The sequence below is a fragment of the Hippopotamus amphibius genome, chromosome 8, assembly GCF_030028045.1.
Source record: "Hippopotamus amphibius kiboko isolate mHipAmp2 chromosome 8, mHipAmp2.hap2, whole genome shotgun sequence".
Taxonomy (NCBI): Eukaryota; Metazoa; Chordata; class Mammalia; order Artiodactyla; family Hippopotamidae; genus Hippopotamus; species Hippopotamus amphibius.
In genome coordinates this window covers 71,196,592-71,215,876 of record NC_080193.1, presented here as the reverse complement: position 1 = coordinate 71,215,876, position 19,285 = coordinate 71,196,592, and positions in this window count along the sequence as shown.

The following is a 19,285-nucleotide window of genomic DNA, read 5'->3' as shown; positions in this document are numbered from 1 at the left end:
AAGCAACATCCTTTTTAACCCACCTCCTAGAATCATGGATTAAAATCAAGAATAAACGAATGGGACCTCATGAAACTTAAAAGCTTTTGCACAGCAAAAGAAACCATAAACAAGACTAAAAGGCAACCCTCAGAATGGGAAAAAATAATTGCCTATGAAACAACGGACAAAGGATTAACCTCCAAAATATACAAGTAGCTCATGCAGCTTCATACCAAAAAAGCAAATAACCCAATCCACAAATGGGCAGAAGACCTAAATAGACATTTCTCCAAAGAAGACATACAGATGGCCAACAAACACATGAAAAGATGCTCAACATCACTACTCATCAGAGAAATGCAAGTCAAAGCCACAATGAGGTATCACCTCACACCAATCAGAATGGCCATCATCACAAAGTCTGGAAACCACAAATGTTGGAGAGTGTGTGGAGAAAAGGGAACTCTCCTGCACTGTTGGTGGGACTGTAAGTTGGTACAGCCACTATGGAAAACAATTTGGAGGTTCCTTAAAAAACTACAAATAGAACTACCATATGATCCAGTCATCCCACTCCTGGGCATATACCCAAAGAAAACCATAATCCCAAAAGAAACTTGTACCATAATGTTTATTGCAGCACTCTTTACAATAGCCAGGACATGGAAGCAACCTAAATGCCCATCAACAAATGAATGGATACAGAAGATGTGGCATATATATACAATGGAATATTACTCAGCTATAAAAAGGGATGAGATGGAGCTATATGTAATGAGGTGGATAGAACTACAATCTGTCATACAGAGTGAAGTAAGTCAGAAAGAGAAAGACAAATATTGTATGCTAACTCACATATACGGAATCTAAAAATGGTACTGATGAACTCAGTGACGAGAACAGGGAAGCAGATACAGAGAATGGACTGGAGAACTCGAGGTATGGGAGGGGGCGGGGGGTGAAGGGGAAACTGAGAAGAAGCGAGAGAGTAGCACAGACATATATATACTACCAACTGTAAAACAGTCAGTGGGAAGTTGTTGTATAACAAAGGGAGTCCAACTCGAGGATGGAAGATTCCTTAGAGGACTGGGGCAGGGAGGGTGGGGGGGAATCGAGGGGGGGGGGGCGTCAAGGAAGGGAGGGAATATGGGGATATGTGTATAAAAACAGTTGATTGAACCTGGTGTACCCCCAAAAAAATAAAATAAAAAAAAAAAAAAAAAAAAAAAGAAAACATAGGAGAAAGTGTTCACGACTTTGAATTAGTAAAAGATTTCTAAGATGTGATGCTCAAAGCATGCCCCATAAAAAAAATTATGATAAATTGGACTCCATAAAAATTAAAAACTTTATCTCTAAGGACAAGAAAATGAAAAATAAGAGGGAAATATGTACAATTCAGATATGATAAAATTATTTGTATCTTATGTGTACAATTATAATTTTGGCCCAATAAAAATTAATAAAATCTTGAAATTGATATTTCATCAAAGAAAATACATACTTAGCCATTAAGCACTATGAGAATATGCTCAATGTCATTAGTTATTAGAGAAATGTAAATTAAACCACAATAAGATATCACTTTACACCCTCTAGGATAATAGATACTCAAACAGACAATAGTAAGTGTGGTAAGGATATGGTGAAATGGGAACCCTCATATCTTGCTTGTGGAACTGTCATATGGTGGACCCAATTTGAAAAACTGGTAAGTCTCAAAATATTGAGCATAAATTTACACACAAACCAGCAAATTCACTTCTGGGATTCTGCCCAAAAGAAATGAAAACACAAGACCACAAAAAGATTTGTATGAGAATGTTTATTGCAGTATTATTTATAATATAGTAGCCAAAAACTGGAAACAACATAAATGTCCATCAGCAAAGGATAAACACAAGGTGATATATCCATGCAACAGAATATTAATTAGCAATAGAAAGGAAGAAACTACTGATGTACCATGGAACAACATGGAAGACCCTCAAAAATATTATGCTGAGTGAATTCAGACACAAAAGACCATATTTATATGACCATATTTCTCTATATATAAAATGTCCAGGAAAAGGCAAATCTGTAGGAGACAGAAAGGAGGTTAGTGATTGCCTGCAGCTGAGGTTAGGAAAAAGTGACTGCAAAGGGGATATCTTTGAGGATAATGGAAATGTTTTAAAATTGGATTAGGTGACTCTTGCACAATTTTGTGTATTTATTAAAAGTCATTCACATGAACGTTTAAAATGAGTGAATTTCATGTGTATAAAATGCACTTAAACCAAGTGTTAAAAGCCAAATTTCATGTGAACCCCAAAGTATTATCACTGAATTCAGTACAGAAACACAAAGTGCTTTATGTGATATGAGTTTGTAGTTGTGTAATCATGACTGTGCATGACTGAAATGAATCATGCATGTCTCTATACTTTTTAGAGGTTAATACCTGAATAACTTTGCACTCCAAAAATGCTGGACCTATTAAAACTTTGTTTTCTATCTATGTTTACTAATACTTGCTTAAGACTTATTTCAAGAAATATATTTTGGTTGCCTGCCAAGTTGGATTTGGAAGTGGGAGGAGAAATTGAAAACTGGCCAGAGTCAGTTCACTGAGGACTGTATTACCATGGGAAGGAATTTAAATGAAGATATTAATTTGTCTATAAAGGATTAGAGCTACTCTTTCATTGAACATCAGTTTTATGTATGATTTTTCCCCCTATATCTGTACGGTAATAATTTAAAAGGACACAGAAAAAAGAAATTACAATTATTGGAAGCTACCAAGAAAGATCTGCTTATACTATGTATATTTGGTAAATACCACATAAAATACATTTGTATTTCTGTATAACATTGGACAGACTTTCTTATGATACCCGTTAGTGCATTTAGAGTAATGCATCTTCTCAATAGATGTATCATTAGTATTTGGTGATTTAGACTTTGGCCTAAAAAAACCAGTTAAAGGTCTAATGAAATATACTGGAGAAAAATTGATGCATGCTAAATTGAGTTATCAAAATATAGAGAGAATTATCCATTATAGGTAGTATTATTTATAGCCCCTTTTCTTTTATTTTCTGTTCATTTTTTTTAAGGGGGCAGTCCTTGAATATCTTATCTTCCAGGTATCATCTTTCCAACTTGGTATATTACGTATAAATGGTAGTTATCTATAAACTCTATCTATCATCTGTCTATCATCTATAGCTATCATCTATCTATCTGTCTAAACTTGTGTGGTTTTTTAAAAATTATTGTCATTGCTTTGGCTTAAGATCTTGGTGTTGACAGAAAATGTCCTACTAAAAATGAAATGTGTTAGGTAAATTTGGTCTTTGGCAACTAGTAACTCTTTACAACTAAGTAGCTTATTTATTTCTCAGGAAGCATAGTTAAAGATACAGAGACAGTAAACTTAAAGGACAGCATCAGCTCGAAGTGACCACAATTTGATAGGCCCCCACCTTGCTTTCATTGTGTCTAAAGTTGAAATACACTTACAAACCCAATCTGTTTCTAAGTTGCAACTAAGACTGTAAAGATTGTAGCTTGGATAAATGGAAGGGACAATTAAAAACAAAACGAAGCCGGGACGAAATGAGAGAGTAGCATTGACACATACACACGACCAAATGTAAAATAGGTAGCCAGTGGGAAGCTGATGCATAACACAGGGAGATCAACTCGATGATGGGTGATGACTTAGAGGGCTGGGATAGAGAAGGTGGGAAGGAGTTGCGGGAGGGAGGGGATATGGGGATATATGTATAAATACAGCTGATTCACTTTGTTGTACAGCAGAAACTGGCATAACAGTGTAAAGCAATTATATTCCAATAAAGAAATTAAAAACAAACAAAAAACAAAATGAAAGAGGTGCGTCAAATTATCCCATTGTAATTGTGAATTTGCCGATATCTTCTTTTAATTTATTAATTTTTCTTTATATAACTTAGTTTATATTTTTAGGTCCTTGTGGCTGAAAAGTGTTATATCCTCTCATGATTAATGCCTTTCATAATCTTTGGAAAAGTGATTTTCCATAAAGTCTGTTTCGCCTATTATGAATACAGCAACTCCAGGTTTATTTGGGACAGCATTTCTATTGGTATACCTACTTGCATTCTTGACTTGCATTTCTTATTTTATTTTTTTATTTTTATTTTTTATTTTTTTTGGGGGTACATCAAGTTCAATCATCTGTTTTTATACACATATCCCCGTATTCCCTCCCTCCCTTGACACCCCCCCACCCTCCCTCGAGTCCCCCCCACCCTCCCCGTCCCAGTCCTCTAAGGCATCATCCATCCTCGAGTTGAACTCCCTTTGTTATACAACAACTTCCCACTGGCTATCTATTTTATAGTTGGTAGTATATATATGTCTGTGCTACTCTCTCGTTTCGTCTCAGCTTCCCCTTCACCCCCCGCCCCCTCCCAAACCTCGAGTTCTCCAATCCATTCTCTGCACCTGCATCCTTGTTCTCGTCACTGAGTTCATCAGTACCATTTTTAGATTCCGTATATGTGAGTTAGCATACAATATTTGTCTTTCTCTTTCTGACTTACTTCACTCTGTATGACAGATTGTAGTTCTATCCACCTCATTACATATAGCTCCATCTCATCCCTTTTTATAGCTGAGTAATATTCCATTGTATATATATGCCATATCTTCTGTATCCATTCATTTGTTGATGGGCATTTAGGTTGCTTCCATGTCCTGGCTATTGTAAATAGTGCTGCAATAAACATTATGGTACAAGTTTTTTTTGGGATTATGGTTTTCTTTGGGTATATGCCCAGGAGTGGGATGACTGGATCATATGGTAGTTCTATTTGTAGTTTTTTAAGGAACCTCCAAATTGTTTTCCATAGTGGCTGTACCAACTTACAGTCCCACCAACAGTGCAGGAGAGTTCCCTTTTCTCCACACACTCTCCAGCATTTGTTGTTTCTAGATTTTTTGATGATGGCCATTCTGATCGGTGTGAGGTGATCCCTCATTGTGGCTTTGACTTGCATTTCTCTGATGAGTAGTGATGTTGAGCATCTTTTCATGTGTTTGTTGGCCATCTGTATGTCTTCTTTGGAGAAATGTCTATTTAGGTCTTTCGCCCACTTGTGGATTGGGTTATTTGCTTTTTTGGTATTAAGCTTCATGTATATTTTGGAGGTTAATCCTTTGTCCGTTGTTTCATAGGCAACTATTTTTTCCCATTCTGAGGGTTGCCTTTTAGTCTTGTTTATGGTTTCTTTTGCTGTGCAAAAGCTTTTAAGTTTCATGAGGTCCCATTTGTTTATTCTTGATTTGATTTCCATGATTCTAGGAGGTGGGTCAAAAAGGATCTTGCTTTGATGTATGTCATAGAGTTTTCTGCCTATATTTTCCTCTGGGAGTTTTATAGTGTCTGGCCTTACATGTAGGTCTTTAATCCATTTGGAGTTTATTTTTGTGTATGGTGTTAGGAAGTGTTCTAATTTCATTCTCTTACATGTTGCTGTCCAATTTTCCCAGCACCACTTATTGAAGAGGCTGTCTTCTTTCCATTGTATATTCATGCCTTTTTTGTCAAAGATAAGGTGCCCATATGTGTTTGGGCTTACTTCTGAGTTCTCTACTCTATTCCATTGATCTTCCTTTCTATTTTTGTGCCAGTACCATACTGTCTTGATCACTATGGCCTTGTAGTATAGTTTGAAGTCAGGAAGCCTGATTCCACCAACTCCATTTTTCCTTCTCAAGATGGCTTTGGCTATTCGGGGTCTTTTGCGTTTCCATACAAATCGTAAGATTTCTTGCTCTAGTTCTGTGAAAAATGCCATTGATAATTTGATCTGGATTGCATTGAATCTGTAAATTGCTTTGGGTAGTATAGTCATTTTCATGATGTTGATTCTTCCAATCCAGGAACATGATATGTTTGTGTCATCTTTGATTTCTTTCAGTAATGTCTTAAAGTTTTCTGCATACAGATCTTTTGCCTCCTTAGGCAGGTTTATTCCTAGGTATTTGATTCTTTTGGTTGCAATGGTGAATGGGAGAGTTTCCTTAATTTCTCTTTCTGCTCTTCTGTTGTTAGTGTATAGGAATGCAAGAGATTTCTGTGCATTAATTTTGTATCCTGCTACTTTACTAAACTCCTCAATTAGTGCTAGCAGTTTTCTGGTAGAGTCTTTAGGGTTTTCTATATATAATATCATGTCATCTGCAAAGAGTGACAATTTTACTTCTTCTTTTCCAATGTGGATTCCTTTTATTTCTTTTTCTTCTCTGATTGCTGTGGCTGAAACTTCCAAAACTATGTTGAATAATTGTGGTGAGAGCGGACACCCTTGCCTTATTTCTGTTCTGAGAGGGAATTCTTTCAGTTTTTCCCCATTGAGAATGATGTTGGCTTTTGGTTTCTCATCTATGGCTTTTATTATGTTGAGGTAATTTCCTTCTATGTCCATTTTCTGGAGAGCTTTTTATCATAAACGGATGTTGAACTTTGTCAAAAGCTTTTTCTACATCTATTGAAATGATCATATGGTTTTTATCCTTCAATTTGTTGATATGATGTATCACGTTGATTGATTTGCGTATATTGAAGAATCCTTGCATTCCAGGGATAAACCCCACTTGATCATGGTGTATGATTTTTTTAATGTGCTGTTGGAGTCTGTTAGCTAGTATTTTGTTGAGGATTTTTGCATCTATATTCATCAGTGATATTGGTCTGTAATTTTCTTTTTTTGTGACATCTTTGCCTGGTTTTGGGATCAGGGTGATGGTGGCCTCATAGAATGGGTTTGGGAGTGTTCCGCCTTCTGCAATATTTTGGAAGAGTTTGAGAAGGATAGGTGTTAGCTCTTCTCGAAATGTTTGATAGAATTCGCCCGTGAACCCATCTGGTCCTGGGCTTTTGTGTGTTGGGAGATTTTTAATCACTGCCTCAATTTCCGTACTTGTGATTGGTCTGTTCATGGTTTCTATTTCTTCCTGGTTCAGTCTTGGAAGATTGTATTTTTCTAAGAACGTATCCATTTCTTCCAGGTTATCCAATTGATTGGCATATAGTTGCTTGTAGTAGTCTCTCATGATGTTTTGTATTTCTGAGGTGTCCATTGTTACTTTTCCTTTTTCATTTCTAATTCTGTTGATTTGCATCTTCTCCCTTTTTTTCTTGATGAGTCTGGCTAATGGTTTATCAATTTTGTTAATCTTCTCAAAGAACCAGCTTTTAGTTTTATTTATTTTTGCTATGGTTTCTTTCCTTTCTTTTTCATTTATTTCTGCTCTGATCTTTATGATTTCTTTCCTTCTGCTCACTTTGGGGTTTCTTTGTTCTTCTTTTTCTAATTGTTTTAGGTGTAAGGTTAGGTTGTTTATTCGATACTTTTCTTGTTTCTTAAGGTAGGACTGTATTGCTATAAACTTCCCTCTTAGAACTGCTTTTGCTGCATCCCATAGGTTTTGGGTTGTTGTGTTTTCGTTGTCATTTGTTTCTAGATACTTTTTGATTTCCTCTTTGATTTCTTTAGTGATTCCTTGGTTGTTTAATAGCGTATTGTTTAGCCACCATGTGTTTGTATTTTTTTTTAGTTTTTTTCCTGTAATTGATATCTAGTCTCATGGCATTGTGGTCTGAGAAGATGCTTAATATGATTTCAATTTTCTTGAATTTGCTGAGGTTTGATTTGTGACCCAAGATGTGATCTATCCTGGAAAATGTTCCGTGTGCACTTGAGAAGAAAGTGTAGTCTGTCGTTTTTGGATGGAATGTCCTATAAATATCAATTAAGTCGAGATGGTCTAATGTGTCATTTAAAGCTTGTGTGTCTTTATTTATTTTCTGTTTGGATGATCTGTCCATTGATGTAAGTGGGGTGTTCAAGTCTCCCACTGTTATTGTGTTACTGTCGATGTCCCCTTTTATAGCTGTTAGCATTTGCCTTATGTACTGAGGTGCTCCTATGTTGGGGGCGTAGATATTTACCATTGTGATATGTTCTTCTTGAATGGATCCCTTGATCATTATGTAGTGTCCTTCCTTGTCTCTTGTAATAGTCTTTACTTTCAAGTCTAATTTGTCTGATATGAGTATTGCTACTCCAGCTTTCTTTTGACTTCCATTTGCATGGAATATCTTTTTCCATCCCTTTCCTTTCAGTCTATATGTCTCCCTTGGTCTGAAGTGGGTTTCTTGTAGGCAGCATATAGAAGGGTCTTGTTTTTGTATCCATTCAGCCAGTCTGTGTCTTTTGGTTGGAGCATTTAATCCATTTACATTTAAGGTGATTATTGACATGTGTGTTCCAATTACCATTTTCTGAATTGTTTTGGGTTGGTTTTTGTAGGTGTTTTCCTTTTCTTGTGTGTCCTACTTAGAGAAGTTCCTTTAGCACTTGTTGTAAGGCTGGTTTGGTGGTGCTGAATTCTCTTAACTTTTGCTTGTCTGGAAAGCTTTTGATTTCTCCCTCAAATCTGAATGAGATTCTTGCTGGGTAGAGTATTCTTGGCTGTAGGTTTCTCTCTTTCAGGACTTTCAGTATATCCTGCCATTCCCTTCTGGCCTGCAGAGTTTCTGTAGAGAGGTCAGCTGTTATCCTTATGGGTTTGCCCTTACATATTATTTGTTGCTTTTCTCTTGCTGCTTTTAATATATTTTCTTTGTATTTAATTGTCATTAGTTTGATTAATATGTGTCTTGGTGTATTTCTCCTTGAGTTTCTTCTCTATGGGACTCTCTGTGCTTCTTGGACTTGGTGAATTATTTCCTTTCCCATGTTGGGGAAGTTTTCCACTATAACCTCTTCAGATATTTTCTCAGACCCTTTCTTTTGTTCTTCTTCTTCTGGGATGCCTATAATTCGAATGTTGGTATGTTTAAGGTTATCACTGAGATCTCTGAGACTGTCTTCTATTCTTTTTATTCTTTTTTCTTTTTCTTGCTCTGTGGCATTTATTTCCCCCATTCTATCTTCCAACTCACTTATTCGTTCTTCTGCCTCAGTCACTCTGCTGGTTATAGCATCTAGAGTATTTTTAATTTTGGTTATTTTGTTATCCATTGCTGTTTGTTTTTCTGAGTTCTTATGAACTGTTTCTTGTACTTTCTCTATTTTGTTATCGAGATTTTGTATCATTTTTACTATCATTACTCTGAATTCTTTTTCAGGCATTTTTCCTACTTCCTCCTCATTTATTTGGTCTTGTGGGTTTTTTTCCTGCTCCTTTGCCTGAATGGTGTTTCTTTGTTTCCTCATGGCTGTCCAAACTTTTGGGGTTGCTTGTCCTGGCGATAGAGGTGTTTATAGAAGACTGTCCAAGCCTCAGACTAATGTCTAAGTATTGGATTAAGCAAATACTAAGTCTAGAAAACACATACATGTATAAGACACACAATTACTGAATCCATTAGGACATCAGGCTCTGGAAAGATCTGACAGAAGAACCCCAGTATGCTATCAGATATTCAAAGAGAAACCCAACAGAAATTGACAACTGAAACAGAACAAATCAGAGACAAAAGCAAAAGCAAGCAAACAAACAAATAACACCTTACACATACAAGCATTAATCCAGGGAGATTTTGTAAGCTAGGATCAAATATAGAAAAGAGCTAGAGTACCGCCAGAGAGAATGGAGATTCTCAGAATGAAATTAGACAGTTGTACTAAGAACCAAGATAAAGACAAAAACCTAATATTAAATACCAAGGCGGTGTGTCATCTGGAGAATAGAGCAAGGAGTCTGAGCATATTGATAGTGTTGCTTATAAGTATGTTAAGATAAAATACACTTAAAATGGCTGGAAGAAAGGGGAACAGAAGAGCGTAGTGTAGTTGGAAATATGGAAATAAAAAGAAAGGAATAGAAATGTATAAAAGATAGGAATGAAAGGAAAGTATGAGAGATATATTGTCTGTACTACCAAAAACTTAGTTAGATATAGAAGTATATAAAAAGGCAAAAAAATAAAAATAGAATAAAAAAATCATTAAAAAATTATGGTATAAAACTTGTAGATCCCTTAGGACTAAGATCGTAATTAATAAAGAAAAAAAAAAAGAGAGAGAAAAACAAAACAAAACAAAATCCAGCACTGATCCCAGAATGGACCAGTTCAATAGGATCGATACTAATATTTCTTTTTCCTTAGAGTCTTAGCTGTAAGTGTCCTTCTACTCGCCTTGGGTTTTTTTGCATTATTCTGTGACCAGCAGAGGTTCCTTTATTGTTCGACTGTAAGCGTCGGTGTATGGGGAGGGAGAGGGTACAATAGTGGCTCCTTTCCCTGGGCGTGAGTGAGCAGTGGCACACTGTTGTTTCAGTCCGGCTTGGAGGTGCCTGTTGCAGAGGGACGCCGGTGGCTCAGGTGTAAACAGAAAGTCCTAGAGTTGGGCCTCTCTCGGGTTTTTTTTGTTGTTGGTTTGTTTGTTGTTTTTTCCTCGGCAGCCTCCCTGCTGCCAGTGTTCCAAGGGGTTTTAATCTAGCCCCGCCTGAGTGCCTGAGGGTGCTTGTTATCCCTGAGCGCTTTAGGTGGCCCGCAGGGCGTCTCTCCACTGCCTGTTGCAGAGGCACCGAAAGAGAGAGGGAGGCTATGCGCGCGGCTCCTCCCCCCTCCCCCTCCCCCTCTCCCCCCCACCCCCCCCGCCCGTGAGCCTGCAGCCTCCAGCCACCATCATGGCCGGGCAGCTCTCAGGGACCGGCACTCCTCACAGCGGACCTCTTCCCTCCTGTCCTCTCGGTCCGTCACCTTACTGGCAACAATGTTTCTCACCCTGAACCAGCTCTCTGGTTCCCACGCTCCCGCTCCCGGACCCTCTGTTCAGCTGTGGATCGACATCTGGGTCCGGGAACGCTGAGCTGCGGACCCTCCGTGTGTTTCTCACTCCCTCCTGTCTGCCACAGCTCCGCCGCTTCACCCTCTTTGAGCCGTCGTAGATGCCTCCCTACCGGTTATGTCGGGCTCCTTGCGGTCCTTTCTGGTGTCTGAGGCCCTCTGCTGGTGTTCAGCTGGTTCTCTGTGGGAATTATTGCGTTCTTCGGTGCATTCCCAATGCATCTGTGGAGAGGGATGCATTCCACGTCCCTCTACTTTGCCACCATCTTTTTCCTCCTTGACTTGCATTTCTTAGAAAAAGCAAAGAGTTAAATTTTGTCCAGTATCCAATTATGTAATAGAATTGACAAATTCCATTATTTTAGGGTTTGCAGTTTTAACCACAATGAAGTCAGGAGACTTGCCAAGCAATTGCTGAGCTATGGAGGTATTAATTATGCCCAAATGTGTTTAAATTGCTCTCTGTAACAAAATGTAATACATTATTTACCAAAGCAATTTTTAAGGCGTATGTTCAGAATTTAATTAATTGATTTTACAATCTTATTTCCTCTTAGCTATGACATTCTGTTGCATTTTTATTTGCACTGTATGAAATATTGACGGGTGAGAATAATCAACTTTGATTTAAGTAATTGAAGGGAAAAAAATGACACTCTAAAATGGATGCATATAGAAATACTTTTGAAACCAAGTTTCACTTTTTTGTACTTTATAACTAATCATATATCTTTTATCAAAATTATTCTTGTATCCTAAACACTAATTCCTTTCACTGACTACATAATTGTGCTAATTCTAGAAACTGCTAGGTCTTTCCCTTTATTTAGTTGGTTCATACTCCCATCCAATTTACAGGCAATTTTTGCTAAACTCCATTCAAATATATTTCATTGCAATACATATACAAATAAATGTATCTAAAATACAATCAGATGTCTAATCATCCTATGCAAAAGTGAATTATACATTCTTTTTCTAAATCTATTAGCAATATTGTCAAGAAACTGGAAGGCTGCACAGCCCTCACAAAATTAGGAATTGTCATGTTTAGCTTGGACATAGTACAGGTACAAGTGGCTTCTGAATTCAGCTCCTTAGAGCCTCTAACATCGTTAGCAAGTCTGGGACATTCTGCTAGTAAAAGTTGTCATTCAAATAATTAAAATTATATCATTTTAAAACAATGGTCTATTATACAATCAATATGATATACTATTTTGGTAAACTTTAAAAATGGTGAACTATTTAAAACTAAAATACTTTTAAAACAAAATTATATATCCCTGTATACATTAAAGTAAAATAAAGATGTTTTTATTTTGATTAGCTCATAATTTTAAATAATATAAGTAGAATTCTTGGTATATAGTCACATATTTTAATCAGTTTCTCAGCCATATCTGTTTCTAGTACTGTGTCTTTGGTTTTCTTCTCAAGTCCGTACTGTTAATTTTTTAAAAAATTTATGTACTCATTCAAACTTGTGGAATAACTTTAATATTTTGACACATTCAAATATTTTTCAGTGGGGAAAAAAACCCTCCCCACTGGTTTGAGATTACTGGTAAATACTGATGCATATCTGCTAAATGAAGCCTATCTTCAATGCAAATGTCCAAACTAAACAAAACAACTTCTTGTGATAACTATGTGATAACTTGTGATAACTATGAAGACTTCTGGCTTCTTAACAATATTGCTAATATATTTAGAAAAAAGAATTAAGGACTTCCTTAAAGAACCAGATTAAGCCCCATGAAATGCCCAAAAGTAACGTATACATGTGATTCAAATGTTATTCAAAGCCAAGTACCAAATACATGCACTTCAAAACTAAAGTAGTGACAGAGACAATCCCATTTTCAGGTCTTCATCAAGTCTCTGTCCCCATTAGTTGTGGATGCTGCGTTGTGCACCCATCCAATCCCCCTTCAGTGAAGCACTTGTCACCCCTGCTCCAGGGACGCTGTGGGCAGCATCCTTCAGTTCTCAGCCTATACGAGGGTCGCCTCAGTTCCCAAGTGTCAAAGTAATTTTCTTTTGCAGGTGACTACATCTAGTGTTTGATCAATGAAGATACATACAGACCTGGCATCTAGGGCCATTTTAGTCTCAGAGCTCTTTATACAGTCAGCAGAACTGGCATGGAACCTGCATCACATCTTGGGTTTTCCTTCTGCTGCTTCCATAAATGTTGATGCCCGATGCACTTCTTAATAAACATCTCATACTGAATACTTCCCAAAGAATCTAATCTGTGACACTAGACAAATCTAATTGTGTTTGTGCAAAAGAGGGTAAGCTCAAACTGAAGTTTCACAGAAGAACTCAAAGAAAAGTGGGAGAATTTAGCATCCACACAATCAGACCTGTTTCCACAGGAGGATGTAAAACTGAGAGATAAGAAAAAAACAACACAACAGAAAAATGCCAAAGGTATAAACCGGTGTTCACAGAAAAAGCAAAATGGACCTTAAAATGTGAAAATACGCCTAATTTCTCTAATGAAAGAAATGAAACCTAAAACTGCACTGCACTCTTATTTCATCTGTCAGATTGAAAAATGTAAACTTAAATTGATAACCAATTGTGTAGATAGGCGAAGGTGGGCAGAAAATAGGCTGGTTGGTAACAGTGAAGGTGAGAATGTACATGGTGCCAACTCTACAGGCAGTCCAATATGGCCATGCCTACCAAAATATAAAATTCACATATTATTTTTGACCCAGCAAATGCAGTTCCAGGCCTTTATCTTACAGTTATATTCGAAGACATATTAAGTGAAAAAAAAGAAGTTTTGGATGACTGAATGTACGTTTGTAGCATGTTACCATGTCAGGAGAAAACATAATTTTAAAATATAATTATATACATATGTAGTTATAAACAATTATGTAACTATAAATATGTGTGCACATAATTTTCTATGATTTCTGGGTTTAGAACTGCATAAAATGTCTGGAATATATTGTGGTTATTAAATGTTTAATTACATAGAGTATTTCTGGATACCTACAAAATGAATTGGCAATAGTCTTTGCCTCTGGGGATGGGAACAAAGCAGTTTAGTGAGAAAAGGATAGGAGTCACACTTTTCACTACACAGCCTATTGTAAATTCTGAATTTTGTACTGTGTAACTGTATTAACTATTGGAAAAATAGCATTAAGAACCAAAAATATTGAGACTCAAAGTTATATCCATTATGTCATATTGGACAACCCTATAGGTTGTCCCTGGAGATGGGCATTTGATTTCGCTTTATTTCCAGTATGAAATTTTTGAGTGCTCAGATTTTCTGGAGTTCTTTGAACAGTTCTAGGTATCCTGGCAATAATTATAAGCTAATTACAATGGTCTCTGCTAACAGCTACATCATTTTTCAGTTTCTTTCTTCTGTTTATCACTTTCTCTCTTCTGAACAGCAGTTCAGTACTAAAAATTGGCATTTATTTTATTGAAAAAAATTACATTTTTCTCTACTTCAGAAGAAGACTTGAGCCATCATTTCCTAAAATTTTTCTCCAACCACAAGTCTCTATCTACCTGTGATTAATTAATAGGAATTGGGACTTCCCTGGTGGTCCAGTGGCTAAGACTCTGCGCCCCCAATGCAGGATGCCTGGGTCCAATCCCTGGTCAGGGAACTACATCCCACATGCTGCAACTAATAGTTTGCATGCCACAACTAAAAGATCCCACGTAGCCACAACTAAGACCTGGCAGAGCCAAATAAATAAATAAATATTTTAAAAAATAGTGGACAGGAATCTTTTGAGGAGGAGATATGATGTTAGTATCTGAGTTTGCCATCTGGGAGTTTTATCCATTACTTTCCTGTTTTGGTTAAATTCATAAACTGTATAACTCTGTTAACACCAACTAATATGTATTAGGAAAGATAATATTTCAGCTTCTCAATTATTTTTTAGAGTATCACAAGTGTAGCACTTGAATCTGACAACAAGAATATTTTCCTCTTATCTAGGAGTAGTCATGCTGATATGATACTACTTTCAAAAGCTCACAAATCAGCACTTTTGTAAAAATTAGAAAAAGGAACTCTCTGTACAAAGATACATTAGAATAAAGTTTCCTCTCTGGACTGAGCAATTAGGTAAAAAGGATCCCCATCTGGTGAGCAGCACAGGGTACAGCTTGGTGAGTGAGCAGAGGCTGGATGTCAGCACCTCGGCCAAACTGCAAGCCATTCAGCTCCGTGCAGCACAGCTGCCCCAGCCAGCCTAGGGATGGAGGCAAAGCCCAGACACAGCCCAGAACTATTAGTCCACTTGATATCAGCTAACTTATGTCAGAGAAAACTGACATAGCCCCGCCTTCACTTGGAGTAAGCTGAGCAACAGAACCCACGTCAGAGAGAAAGAAAAAAAAAATTTGGTTTCTCAGATATATCAATATAAATAAATAGAAAACCTTCTCCCCAAAACAGAGTAACTCTATCTCCAATTAGTTCCTGTCGGCTAAATCATGTTTTGAGCTTTCCCTGAAACTTCCCTCAAGAAAAAGCATTTTCCCCTTGATTTTGGTGGGCTGATCTCTGAAAATGTCTGACAAGCCTTGCAAATATGATAATTATGTAGGGAAATATCAGTCTCTCTCAACAACTGGTTTCCATCAATAATCTTGCTATTCTAGTAGATAATTTTTTCCTTTAAACACTTGAGGTATTTTTTATTTGGTGAACCAGTACCTGCCTTGTAGACTTTGCAAGTAAACTTTTTTCTTTTATATCTGAGTCTTATTTGACAGTTATCATTTGATGGGAGAGCAAGGGTTACAAAATAGGTACGGACAGTTTGACTTGTGTGTTATGTTACAAGGGCAATTGCATTCTATCATGCCAGCAAATCCTGTCAGCTAGCTTCAAAAGTACAGAATACAACCACTTCCCACTAAATCCACAACTGCCTCCCTGCTTCTTTTGTCAGCATCTCTTGTCTGGATTATTGCAAGCACCTCCTCAATGGTCTCCCTGAGTTGTCCGTGCACCTTATCAATCTGTTTTCAACGCAGCAACTGGTGTGATCACATTAAAATGTAAATGACATCAATGACATCTTTTGCTCAAAATTATGTCAATAACTTCTCACTGCATGTCAGTAAAATCCAACATCATTAAAATACTCCACACAACTTTACACGTCCTCCACTCTTCACCACCTCCCGTGACCTAACTGTCTTTACCTCACCCTTTGCAGTCATCCCTAGCTCAATTGTCCTTGCTATATCTTTTTTAAAGTTTTTTAATTGAGGTATAGTGAATGTACAATATGATATATGTTTCAGGGGTACAACATAATGATTCACAATTTTAAAGGTTACACTCCATTTATAGTTATTACAAAATATTGGTTCTATTCCCTGTGCTGTACAATGTATCCTTCTGGCTTATTTATTTTATACATAATAGTTTGTATCTCTTAATCCCCTACTCCTGCCTTGCCCTTCCCCCCTTTCCTCTCCCACTGGTAACCACTGGCTTGTTATCTCTAGTGAGTCTGTTTCTTTTTTGTTATGTTCACTAGTTTGTTTTAATTTTTAGATTCCACATATAGGTGATATCATACAGTATTTATCTATCTCTGTCTGACATTTCATTTAGCATAATTCCCTCCAAATCCATCCACGTTGTTGCAAATGGCAAAAATTCCCTTCTTTTTTATGGCTGAGTAGTATTCCAATGTGGTGTGTGTGTGTGTGTGTGTGTGTGTGTGTGTGTGTGTGTATTTATATATATCTCTCACATCTTTATCCATTCATCTGTTGATGGACACTTAGGGTGCTTCCATGTCTTGACAATTGTAAATAATGTGCTATGAACATTGGGGCATATTATTTTTTGAATTAATGTTTTTCTTCTTGTTTTTTTTTTGTTTGTTTTTTGTTTGTATTTTGTTTGTTTGTTTTGGATATATACTCAGGAGTGAAATTGCTGGGTCGTGTGGTAGTTCTGCTTTTAGCTTTCTGAGAAAACTTCATACTGTTTTCCACAGTGGCTGCACCAATTTACAATCTTATCAAAAGTGTATCAGGGTTTTCTTTTCTCCACATCCTCACCAACATTTGTTATTTGTGTTCTTTTTGATGTAGCCATTCTGACAAGAGTGAGGTGATATCTCATTGTGGTTTCAATTTGCATTTCTCTGATGATTAATAATGTTGAGCATCTTTTCATGTGTCTGTTGATCATCTGTACATCTTCTTTGGAAAAATGTCTATTTAGGTCTTCTGCCCATTTTTTAGTCTTTTTTTTTTAAATGTTGAGTTGTATTGCAAATATTTTCTCCCATTCAGTAAGTGTTTTCATTTTGTTGGTGGTTTTCTTTGCCGTGCAAAAGACTTTAGGTTTAATTAGGTCCCATCTGTTTATTTTTTCTTTTGTTTTCTAGCTAAATTGTCCTTGCTATTTCTTGAAATTAAATCACTGACCATGTTCCTGCCTTGAGAATATGCCCACTTTCCGGATGCTTTCTTTTCACAGAGCTTCTGGGCCCTCCTTCAGGTCTTTATTCAAATGTCACTGTCTTAGTAAGTGCTTCTTGTGTCCCCTCACTAGCACTTCCTACCATCCTTCCTAAATTTTTCTGTCTAGCAATTATCACTATCTACAGATCTTATATTTTACCTATTTTTTAAAAAAATTATTGCTTATATATACAGCAATAAAATATATGCTCCATTAAAATATTTTTGTTTGTTTTGGGTGTTCTCTCTTCTGAAATATATATTTGTTTAAGAAATATATTTATTTCATTCATTGAGCATGTACTTTCCTACATTACAAGAGCTACTTAATGTTTCTGTGCGTCAATATTATCATTTTTAGTATGAGGGTAATAATTACTTTTATCCCATTGAACTCTTGTGAAGGTTAAAAAGAATAAAATCCACATGAAAGACTTGTCACTATGCCCAACACATAGTAAGGACTCCACAAATAGGACTCCATAAGTACGATAATGATGGTGAATGATGGTGATTTGTTACATGATTCAGGGAATATTTGGCTGGATTTGGTTTCTTGAAACACATAAACCAAAACAAAAACTTACTGCCTATTCCTTAAAGAGCTTGGACAACTAGAAGCTGATGAGCTAAGCACTCACATCAGGAGTTTATTAGTATTTGCCGGCCATCCTGCATTCACCAGTGCAGCCCACTTCAAGTGTATAATTTATCTCCTCTATCTTGATGCTTTACTTTATTATAATTCTCCTTCCGATCTAATACTGTCAGATCGAACAAATCATCTTCTGAAACAAAGGATTCTCCTTTCACCTGTTTCATTATCCAAGCTGTGCAGTCCAAAACATACAGGCAAACATTTGATCTTCCTAAGGCTTTAATTCTCAGAGGCAATTGCAGCCTCTGGCCCCTCATTTCTTAATATAACTTCTTTTTACAAGCTTTCCATTTCAGTTGAATAACAAACCACTTTCCCTGCCACATTATTGGGATGTTACTTATATCTACATGCACTCATCGTCATCGTGTTCAATTGCATGCATTTCGTTTACTCTTTGCTGCACTGCTTAAAAACTCCATTCTCTAGAGAACTGGATACAACTGTTTCAGCAGTTTAGTGAGACTATTATTACTTCATCAAATGGGTTTACAGATGTAAATGTTGAAATTATTATTACAATTCTGCAATCAGCTTTTTCTAAAGATCTTACCGATTTTGAGATAAAATATATTTGACAGCACTATAACAAGATGCTGACTTAAATATATTCCATGTGAATTTTTTAATTGAACTTTGCAAATTAGCTTTTCCATATTTGATATGAAAAACTGATCTTCGAAGCTGAAATATGTATATGGCCAATTTTTTCAACAATTTCAGTCAACACCGTTTTAATATGCATGACAACAAAAAGTTGCCTTGTTTTTAACCCAGAAAAATGAAGATTTTCAGTTATAATCAAAGATTGTTTTGCTTTTTTAAAAAAATGCTAGTGAAATAAACATTGCTCTTATTGGTACTTTTAAAACTTAGTTGTACTTTGACTTTACCACAAAGAAATATATTTGTAGTCAAGTCAGTTTTAAAAGTTCTTGCTATTTGAAAATAGATAGTGAACTCAATGATTGAATGCACTTGCACACTTTCACTTATGCTCTTACTGGAATTACTTTTGTAGGAAAAGATTTTAAGGGGAAATGGAAAGCCCAAATTATCAAAGACCTAATTCTGATAAATTACTCCCTTTTAACAAAGGCATTAGTATAATCTAGATACTCGCTTAGAAAATACCAAAAAAATTCCAAACATAGGGGTTAAGTGACATTTAGTGTTTTGGAAAGAGGATAATATTCAGGCTATGAATGTATACAAAAAAGCCCATTTTCTTGTTGACCGTTTTCAAGAGAAATGCAATATCACATTTCTTTATAAGGGGATACCCAAATAAGTTTGTTGAAATTTTCAAATTT